The following is an 11,507-nucleotide window of genomic DNA, read 5'->3' as shown; positions in this document are numbered from 1 at the left end:
ATAATAAAATTATCATAACTTTGAAACATTTATGAATAATGCACCCGTTATCTGACATAATCGTTGCCACGAAGGAAGCCAGGCTCCAAAAGCAGTCACAAAAACTATCCATACAGGTTTTGAGTCTTTGTATGCAAATACACTAAGTTAGTAACAGCTTGCCGACACAAATCAGGTTTCAAATTTATGACTTCCATCTTTTTTCTATATCCTTTTACAGCTCAATGAGTCTTCAAAAATGGTTGTTGAATATGATGGCTAATTCAAATCAAAAACCGATTAACTTGTCAATCTAAATCCTACTAATATTATAAATGCGAATGTTTGTGAGGATGTATGTATGTATGTTTGTTCCTATTTCATGAAAAAACTACTGAACGGATTTAGATGAAACTTTACAGTAATATGGGTTATACATCAGAATAATACATAGGCTACAATGTATAATGATTTTGTGTAATTTGGTCATAATATAACGATACGTATTAAGTAAGTCGAAAAAAAAAAAGTATCTCGGTAAACTCCTTCACGCGGGCGAAGCCGCGAGCAAAAGCTAGTAATTAATAAATACGATATGCCAATAGTGAGAATGGAGCGGAAGATAGAAATACTAAGAGGAATAGGAAGCAATAAATAAATAACCACGTCCAAAATGTTAATCTACCGATTATAATTCGCAGATTACAACTGCGGCCGCACCACATTAATTGGAAGGTTTCTTTGATTAGTGGTCTCTCTCAGATGACAAGACAATCCGAGCGAACCATAAATTAAATGTGAAAATGGCGCCAAGTTTTTTCTCGTTTTCGTTCAGCAGAAATTGAACGGCAAAAGGAAAGTGTTCTAACATGGTTACTTAGATTGAATTGTCGAGTAGGATCTTTTAAAAGTGGCGACGGCGCCGCTCCCAGCCGGCATTCCGATTGGCCTAGATTGCTGCGAGATAAATTGTCACTGTACTTTAATGGTTTCTTTAACGTGTTCCTTTTATTCTTTCGTGTTCGATCAGAATTAGTTAATTGATCATTCTTATCGAACTAAGGCTTTAGAGGAACTTTATTAGCCTGAATCTAGCTCTATTTTGGTTTTCAAAATGAATGGCGAGTCCTCTAAGTAATATTTCTTGGAAACGCAGCTGGTAACGATCGATGGTAACCAGCCGATAAATCGATAAGTCAACGGTCAATCGATGATCGGTGACGAATCGATTAATTGACCATTCCAGAAAATTGTTTTTATGCAGAATTGTCAATCAGTGATATAACTGATTACGTAATAGGAAATGGCTTAACATAAACAGTTGAAAGAATTTATGCATCTTTGAATTTATTACGACTTTTAACCAAAAAGTTAAAGAACTCGGCAACAGAAAGTTGGAATTTATTCCAAGTAAAAAGGGAATGGAAATTTCAAATGGATATTATTCTTTCGGTGGAATATGCATACAGCAAACGTCTTGAATTATCTATACATATGTACTATTTGTTTAACTATAGTTATTAGGCATTGTGAGGTTTCTAATGTTTTACGACGGCAGTGCACCACGATGATTTAATAGCGAAAGTAGTGGATTATTTTGCAGTGGGTAAATACCCTTACTAAGGCCTGGTTAGCCTCTATTGACAATAATATTCCATGATACATGATTAATAATTGTAAAGTGCCAATATTAAAATCTCTTTAGCGTTAGATTGCAGCTAAATTGTCACAATTTCAATTTATTGTAATCTTCAACATTTAGATACCATTAACTTAATTGTTGATTCTCTTTTCCAAGTGTTTTATCGCTTTCAGATGACATGACCTTTAAATGTGAACACCAAACATACAGTTAACAATGAAACACGCACTAAATGTGCACGAAATGCCGTAAAATTGTTTTTTTCCCAAAATACCATTAGAGTGAGCAGTAATGGACATTACAAAGTACACATCCAGTGAGGGGAACATGTTATTTTAAGAAAACGAGTCAGAAACCCTCTCTCTCCCTTATAGGATGTAGTTAACGATTTTAACACCGTATTTTTATTTTTTTAAGACTATAGAAGTGATTTGCTGATGTTTTATGTTTTAAAAGTGCTTTGTCAGAGGGGTTGCTCACCCTACGAATTAATAACGAGTATATAGGGTAGTGAGAAATGTACTTAATCTTAATTGGGAAATAGGAGTGGTTTGAATTGTTATACATAGTCCGAGGGGTGTTGTGTCTTATTTCGGGACCTCAATTTCTTCACTACATAGTATAAAACAAAGTCGCTTTCTCTGTCCCTATGTCCCTTTGTATGCTTAAATCTTTAAAACTACGCAACGGATTTTGATGCGGTTTTTTTAATAGATAGAGTGATTCAAGAGGAAGGTTTATATGTATAATAACATCCATTAAATATTAGTGAAATACTGTTATTTTGTTATGTTATACCCGTGCGAAGCCAGAGCGGGCCGCTATGTTTTTATATACAACGTTCACAGTTTTTCTGTAGTGTATTTAGTATCAGCATTGCACCCGTGCGAAGCCGGCGCGGGTCGCTAGTTAAATATAAATTAAGAGCTGATGGGCGTATTGATTTGTTCTCCTTTTTTAATTTAAAAAATATAAAGACCGAATAGTATTTAATATAAACGCTAATTAGTGTTCATAGACAAAATCCAAATATAATGTGGGTTAACAAAGTATATGTATGAAAGGAAGTATCCAGAACGACAAAACCTGGCAGTAATTATAAAGACAATCAACATTAGTGTAGTTGGAGATATGTCCCATTCGTTTAATAAAGTTTGGCGTGTGAAATATACTTCGCCATTTTCTTCGTGCGAAATGTTCCACTTCCGTGGAAACTAACGACTTTTCCAATAGCCCGTTCGTTTGCCAAAAATGTCCGCTCGATTATTGATTTATAAAAAGATAAGAAAATGTTGATAACTTTGATATCAGTACTTCACACTTTAGTTATCGTATTCTACAAGTCTTTAAACTGTATTACATACCAGGTTAATTTATGTAATAAAAAATTTAGATCACATAACATTATTTATTAGAATACTAGCTGACCCGACAGACGTTGTCCCGTCTTAACTATGAATTTGCAGCGCGCATTCTGTCAATCGCTGACAGTTATTTCAAACAATTGACAGTTATATAAAATTTATATTTTCGTTAAGTTTCCTTTAATTTTCTAATTTTCCGCGCAACTTTTTAATTTTTTTCTTTCATAAGAACCTTCTCCTGGAAATAAAAAACACAAAAAAAATTAGTGAAATCGGTCCAGCCGTTTACGCGTGATCGCGTGACCAAGGGAAATAGGGATTCATTTTTATATATATAGATAACTTTGTAATCTACGTTTCTGGAACCACATAAATACATATGTATTATGAATACAAGGTGCGTATATATTCATTACTCATGTATTTTGTCATTTAGATTACACGGAACTCTCATAAGGGTTTTGATTAACAAAAGCCCCTTCCATCTCGCCTCGATAATCTTGGGTCAAAGATTAATCAATGATTAACCCACTAAATCTAGACTAAGAGCTCACAAGGATAAAAGGACAAAAGTATCAAACTCTGATTAATACTATATACATTTCCATTGATATCGTCAATGGAATGCCCAAACAGTCGAAGTAGCTTATCAATGTACATATTTAAAGAGAAATTAGGTGCGGTTATCACTGAGTGTACTTATTAGATAAATAGCGGACGGAACTGTACAGAATAAATCATGGCATGATAACGAGTAAGGACAGGGCACGTCGCGACCCGCGTTCACTTTCTTAACCAATTCTTCAATTTACTTTCTTACCAATACGATTTATAATCGTTTAGTCTACGTAAGTGTTGCATTCGGGGATCAGCTTGTGTATCCGACTTTAAACAGGCCGGCATAACTGTATCAACTGGCAAGGAGTAATCTGATTAGCCGATACTCTATCTGGTCCCTACTCTACTTACTGACTTTGTATTGGGATCACTTTGCAGTGCCTGTTTAAAAAATGTTTGTTACGGTCTTTAAGTTTAATTATATTCTAAAACAAGATGTTGACGCAATCACATCAGGACTTATGTTTGGGGAAACCATACCTGCACTAGTCATACCTCCGCTTCCCACCGGGAAGAGGCGTCACATCTCTAAATTACACGCACCATTAGAGGGTAAACAAAATATATTTGCACTAGTAATGGACATTAATCGCTGGGAATTCCCTCCATGACGGTTACCATGGCGACCGCATTGACCCTCCTCTCTCCTCCCTGATCCATAGTTAAGGGGACTTACGCCCGAATACTCAAACGCCACTTAAATATTTAAGATGGCCTCACGGATTTAAGCATTCGTTATCTTTGAAATTGGTATACTGAAACGTCACTTATTTCCTAACCTTAAATTTAAGGCGACGAAGGTTTAAGGTCCGCTTATTGATTCAAACGGTATTCACAAACCCTGCTTAAAGTTTGACAGCTATTTAAGGCCGCCTTATATGGCTGTTAATTGAGATTAATTTGAGAGTGCTTGCGACTACTCTCAAATCTTTACGCGAAAATATTTATTGTTGTGTTAGTTGTTATTATATTCTCTTTCGATTTAATAAAATGTCTTTTCTTCACTATCATCACTGTCTGAAGAAAAATATAGGGTCAATCGAAGAAATCGAGAGAAATTAGACACTTTCGAAGAGTATTTATGTTCATTAATTCAGGAATTGTCCTAAATTATGCTTTTTAATTCAGGAATTGTCATTTCAGCAATGTTCATTCATCATATTGATTTAAACTGGATATTGATCCAGCCTAGCCGGTCATAACAAGAAATACCAGATATTTATTGCCCTTCGTTTCTTTACCACAGGCACCTATCAAAGGGTCATCTGGGTACATCATGGTGTACTCATATTATGGCACTAGTTGTGCCTGTGCTTATATCATGGAACTAGTTGTGCCTCTGCCTACCCCTTCTAGGATGATTAGCTTTATTATGTGTGTATGTAACAGTTTTAAGGGAAATAAATTTTATTGAAAGTCAACATGTCTGAATGAAGAAATAATTATTAGAGAAGCAAACAGAAACTTTATTGTAATTATTATATTATTTAATTGTTATTCTTATATATCAGAGATATAAACATTACATTACAGACATTTTGCTACACATAGTACATATATATAGATATGAGTACAATATGGTACATCATATTGTACTCATATCATGGAACTAGTTGTGCCTGCGCTCATATCATGGAACTAGTTGTGCCTCTGCCTACCCCTTCTAGGATGATTAGCTTTATTATGTGTGTATGTAACAATTTTAAGGGAATTTAATTTTATTGAAAGTCTGAACATGTCTGAATGAAGAAATATTTATTAGAGAAGCAAGAAGAAACTATATTGTAATTATTATATTTTTAATTGTAATTCTTATATATCAGACATATAAAATTTTATTACAGACATTTTGCTACACATAGTACATATATATAGAAGATGCTTGCAGAAGTCTATTTCTTGAATAAATTATTGATTGATTGATTGATTATATAAATCATACAAGAGAACCCACGGCCTCTCACTTCACAGCCGGCTACTCGCCCTCAGCTCACTGCTTGTGTTCCTCACGAGAGCTGCCAATAAAACAAATATATTTTTAAAAATTATTTAACAAAAAAAAAACATTATCAGCCACATGATATCCATTGCTGAACAAAGGCCTCCCGCAAAAATTTCCAGATTGAATGTCGGAAGCAGTCCGCATCGAGCAATGCCCTTTTTTCTTAATTCGATGGGCCTCCAAATAAATCCAATACTTACTTTTTCACTATATCCAGCAGTTCTTGTTTTTCTATTTAGGTATCATTTCAACCAATTTTTTGGGTTTTGTTATTTGCAGACTGCATTGATTATATAATTACAAAATAGAAACTTCTGTGGTAAGACACGAAATAAGAATTATGTTGTTAACAAACAGAAAATAATCACTACGATTTACTTAATTGTTGACGAAAATTTGACAGATACAGAAGTTTTTTTCTAAAGTGACTATGTCAATACTGATCATGCTGCCAAATGGCAAGTATAAATAAGTTGGAATGTATTTACTACATCAATGTTGAGAATTTAATAATTAAAATCATTTTTAATTAAACTGCGTATTACGTTATTTGATTTTTTTATGTTTCATAAATTATGCTGCGTGAAACGACACATAAATATCATTTTATTAAAATTATGTAAACGAAAACAAACTTTTTATAATCTATAGCAAATTAACTGCTCCTCAACTGAGTTTTCCGTAAAATCTTTTAATGTACGTTTGAGAATGCCATTTAAATTAAGTAGCCTGTTAAATTTAAGTAGGCCTCAGACAAGTTGGTTGGTTGAGTAGCGTTTCAGTATTCGGGCGTTAGTGAATGGCAGTGAAGTAAAATGTGTGTTACCGTCTGTTGAGTTGACCATTATTATTCGCCCTAAAGGTCCTTTCCTTTTAAATCTACGGTGAATTTTTATGAGGTTATAAAATAATCTGGAGTTTGGGCTATCAATGTACAAAATTTCATCTAAATCCGTTCAGAAATTTCTGTGTTTACTTCTAGTATTCAAGTATTATAACTTATAAGCTTAATGTAAACACCATAGCATCCAAACTTCTAGCATCAAAACTGTCGCATTGAAAGGGTGAATAAAGAATAAGTGAAATGAATATCTAATGATATTATACATAACATTTATAGGTTACGATTTCGCGTGTTTGACGATGAATATTGTCCATGGCGGTTACAATGTTAAACCAAAATACTTTTAGTTTTCGTATGTCGCTCACGTACGCGTCGCTGGACGAATTTTAACGAGCGTCTTATTTTGGGATAGCAACACTATTACTATATACGGCATGACATAAGTGGTTACAAGATGTAACTGACTGTTATTTTCCTCAAACTACACTAGGCAGTAACAGGTTCTTAAAACTTATTTGTTACAAAAACCAGCAAAAGTTCGTATAATGATCTTTTCAACTATATAAGAGAAGAATATCAGAAGGAATATGGACACACTGCTGACTGAAGGCTGAAATAAAGAGATTGGGGAAAGAAGATATTTAAAAACTACAAAATTTCAGTTTCTATAGGAAACTCCATTGCAAGATGCTACTTACGTTGCCTTTTGACCGACTCGAGGACGATACTCAATTCATCGTATTTTTTTATTGATGTTTGTTCAGCGATACACTTTTCCTTTAAGGTCCGAATCAAAAGATTAGCTTTGGAATGGCCCCATTCAAATTTTATTGATATAGGACCTTGGACTTTCTTTGTACAGCCATGACAATGTTACCCAATTGAACCTGATGATAAGTGGAGTAGGATCCAATAAAAAGTGGACTAACGAGAGATGATTAATCCTCCGCAGTCGACATAGTTATGCCGACCTGTTGGAATCGGATATACACAGGCTGATTCCGGAACGCGACACTTACGTGGACCACTATGGCGGGTTTTAACACCTTCTCTACGGTGGTTGATATCCGGGCGGATATAAAATACATCCTACCACCAGCAGACTTGAAAGATAAAAGGGGGAACTACACAAAATCAAATACATACATACATAACATCACGCATTTATCTCCGAAGGGGTATGCAGAGGCGCAACTAGGGCACCCACTTTTCGCCAAGTATGTTCCGTCCCATGATGTGATAGGGGGCGAGCCTATCGCCATATCGGGCACAAATTCCAGACTCCGGGCTGATACTGAGCAGAAAAACCCAAATATCACTTTGCCCGACCCGGGATTCGAACCCCAGGACCTCAGAGCGCTATTGTACCGGACATGCAATACAACTACGCCACCGAGGCAGTCAAATTAAATAGGATTATAATTTTTTTTTTCTGTTGAGTTCATCTGTAAGACAGTGGCGTTACCCCGGTCGAGCCGGCCAAATCATAATGTACACAGAAACATATTACACGATCCAGCACATAAAATAAATATGTGATTGAAATAATTTTGTTATTATAAGTCTACAACCTTTACCCAATTTACTAGAATTCGATATACCATTATTATAAGTTACTTTCAATTTGCTAAGTATAATTTACGTAATTCATACCTGGTTGAAGTAAATTGAGGTGGATTTAGGATAAATTTCAAGAAAATTTTCACGAACAATAAACCGTTATGTATAATGGCAGACGGTATTTTAGATACAATTTTAACAAAGTATTCGTACGCTGTTTACCCAAAGAGGTAGGTAGAAGGGAAACTATTTTTAACACACGGCAAAGTGACTCCACTACACCTGGTGATGCAGATAGAGCATCAATTGACGATACTGCATGATTAATATCTATTTCCTTTAACAGTGGTAATTATGCCGGCTAGATATACCTATTTCTATTGATTATTTGTGTTCGTTTACAGATCAACAGCCTCTATTCTGGCCCATAAATACATCACGAGCGTTTATGTCAATTTATGGACGAAATCTCGATAGGTATAAAGACACAGACGCGGCCCAAATTTTATTGAGGTCGCCGGCCACTCCGAACCGAGATATGGTTTAATGGGAATCAGATATGACACTTACACTTCCTCGTAATATTTAAACTTTCGCCTGTGATTTGGATTTTACTTCCAGCATATAATGAAAGTTTGAAGGTTTATTAGAAGACACTTTAGAAAACTTTCCTTTAGTTGGGTTCAAATAAAGGCCTTCATTTCTCTTCCATTTGCACTTAGCACATAACTTTGGAAGCATGGTGCAGACTTTGATTTAAACTAAAGTTACTATCAGCTTCTTAATGTCAAATCACTGAGGAATATTTGTGCAAACCTTATTCCCAAATAAGACACTAGTAACAAACATAAAACCTAGTTTAGTACTTAATATAAACTCTTAACAATACCCTAAATACCTAACGGAATTCCAGAACTTCTTTTTAAATAAATACACTTGAGGTTCTGGAGAAATTGTCAATTGAATCGTTCCGTGTATCTTATATTCATAATAGATTACGTCACAATGTATTTCATCTTATACAATTTTATTATACCAATTGACCAGTATAGCGAGACCTCTTTTCGAATAGACTCCACATTTCCAAGAGGTTCAAGTGTATTGGAGTATTAAAAATTCATAAAAGACAGTCTCTATACACGACGGAATGTATTCGTATTATTGTTGCAAATTCGATATCGATAAATGTCCGTATTATGTATTACTCTAAAAGGGTTAGTTTGGACTATACAGGATCTGTTTCACATTGAGTTATTAAATTAAATCTTTTCTACTTCAGTTAACATTGTGGCAAAAATCATTCATGAAATTGAAATATGTTTGCCAAAAATGACGATTTTAGTTTTATTTTATTTATGACTGAAAGTTTGATGCTGCCGCTCTGAGAAATTTCACAATATTCAAAGTAGTGGCCTTAGGACATCTAAAATTATAATTATTAATATCAATTTTCTTCCGAAACACTTTTTTTATTTTACATCTATGGTTACAATTACTTATGGTAAAGTATTGTTTTCAAGAGGACAAGTATACGATTTCATTTATCAACGCAAAGTTCAAATATACTGAACTGTTTGTATGAACAGTAAATATTCCTAGCTTTTACAGTACACGACAATTTAACACAAACAAGATATAAATACGCATTTAAATATTCTTGACTGTTGTGTAAAATAATATTCAATCCAGCTGTTCAATTTCAATGAGCATTTCATCAACTAGTAGAAGACATTTCAGAGAATACTATAAGCTACATTTTACCCCGAAAACCAACTTTAAAACGATCGAAGTCGCAAGCAAAACTAGTATCACCGCTCCTACCTTGAATGGTCTTATTTCCAATCTCCAAGAATCTCCAGTAGACAATTGAGTTCTACAGACCTCGAAACATTTTATTACCTACATGTATTTTTCAGAGGTCTGATTGGAAAAATTCCGTTTTCAATAACTATCTACCCTCCGTAGAACTACCCTCTTTAATTTTTCCCCGCGGCTCGCATGAAGTGAGACCACAAAACGAAATTACCCCTTCACTTTGCCTTTGGGCATAGAGTGGCTTAGTATTAGTCGATTCTAATATCCTGTATTAGATAGGATCAGAAAATCGCATTAGACGATGTGTGTACATGTACATTTTCTTAAGGCAATATATTTAGACTTTTAACCGTAATATGATATAGTCAGTAGTATAAGGATTATTCTTATGTTTTGGAGTAATTATGATATTTGTTTGTCACCAGTATGACGTGTCTACGTACGCGCGCAAGTGTATTTATTACCTTTATGATTCCGAAAAAATAATATTTTTTATATTTATTCATACTTTATATACACCTGTTTCATTTCATCTTTACAAAAGCCAAAGGTAGACTGGTAGATAATACGTGAAGTCTGTCTATGTTTGTATATTAAATTAATAAATATTTGTCTCGGTAGCGTTGGTTCATTATGGTACGACTTCGATGCTGAGGGTCCCGGGTTCGATATCCGGGGCGGATAGTTATATTGGTTTTTTCTAGTCAGTATCAATCTGAAGTCTGGAATTTGTGCCCGATATGGTGATAGGCTCACACCCTATTATGGAGTAGAATACTCACGGCGGATAGTGCGTGCGCTTGTTGCGTCTCTGCCTACCCCTAAGGACCAAAAGGCGTGAGTGTGAGTGTAAATAAATATCTATTTCGTGAGAATTATTCTGAATCAAAAATTGCGCATCAAACGTTTAAAACGGAGAATCGAATGGCCTCTGCCAGCCAGCATCTGCTATGTCACCCGAGCTGGTCAGTTAAAAAAGCCATCCATCTAACCCGCATCGGGTTAGCTTAGTGGATTATGGTTCAAATAATCCACTCTCGCTCGCAGTAACCGAGTTAAACGATAATTAGTGACTGAACGGCATGTCCAATGAACGGGGATAGTGTCCAGGATTCGGGAATAAAAGTGCTTGTTACATAATATAATAATGCTAATAATATATGCGTTTACTTGTGGTATATCTCTCATATGTGAGTGTCCGCCTGGGTGGGTACCATAGCAATATCTATTTCGGCCGCCAAGACACTGTTGTGTTCCGGTTTGAAAGACATTTAGCTAGTGTAACTACTGGACATAATAAGACTTAACATCTCATGTCTCAAGATGGCGAGCGCAGTGGAATACCAAACAATACTTTGTGATTCAAGGCGTGGGATGGTGTTTCTACCGTCCGACGAACGCCAAGCCCGTCTCTTCATTCAAAGCAAAAAAAAATCTTCTTATAGATTAAGAATAACATGTCAGTTACTAAGAAAAGTCAAAACATCATAACATTTACTTGGAAACAGTGTTTAATGTTTAGGCAAAGAATATAAAAACGCGAAATACAAAGGAAAACAAGAAATACGAAAATTTAAGATTAAAAGTAATTCTATATTATTAGTTACAATATAGATATTATTGGTCTCAGTTTATTTTCATGTCGTAGAGTGATGCAACTATCGCCATATTTCAGACAAATTG

This window comes from Manduca sexta, chromosome 7, assembly GCF_014839805.1.
Source record: "Manduca sexta isolate Smith_Timp_Sample1 chromosome 7, JHU_Msex_v1.0, whole genome shotgun sequence".
Lineage (NCBI taxonomy): Eukaryota > Metazoa > Arthropoda > Insecta > Lepidoptera > Sphingidae > Manduca > Manduca sexta.
This window is presented reverse-complemented; position numbering follows the sequence as displayed.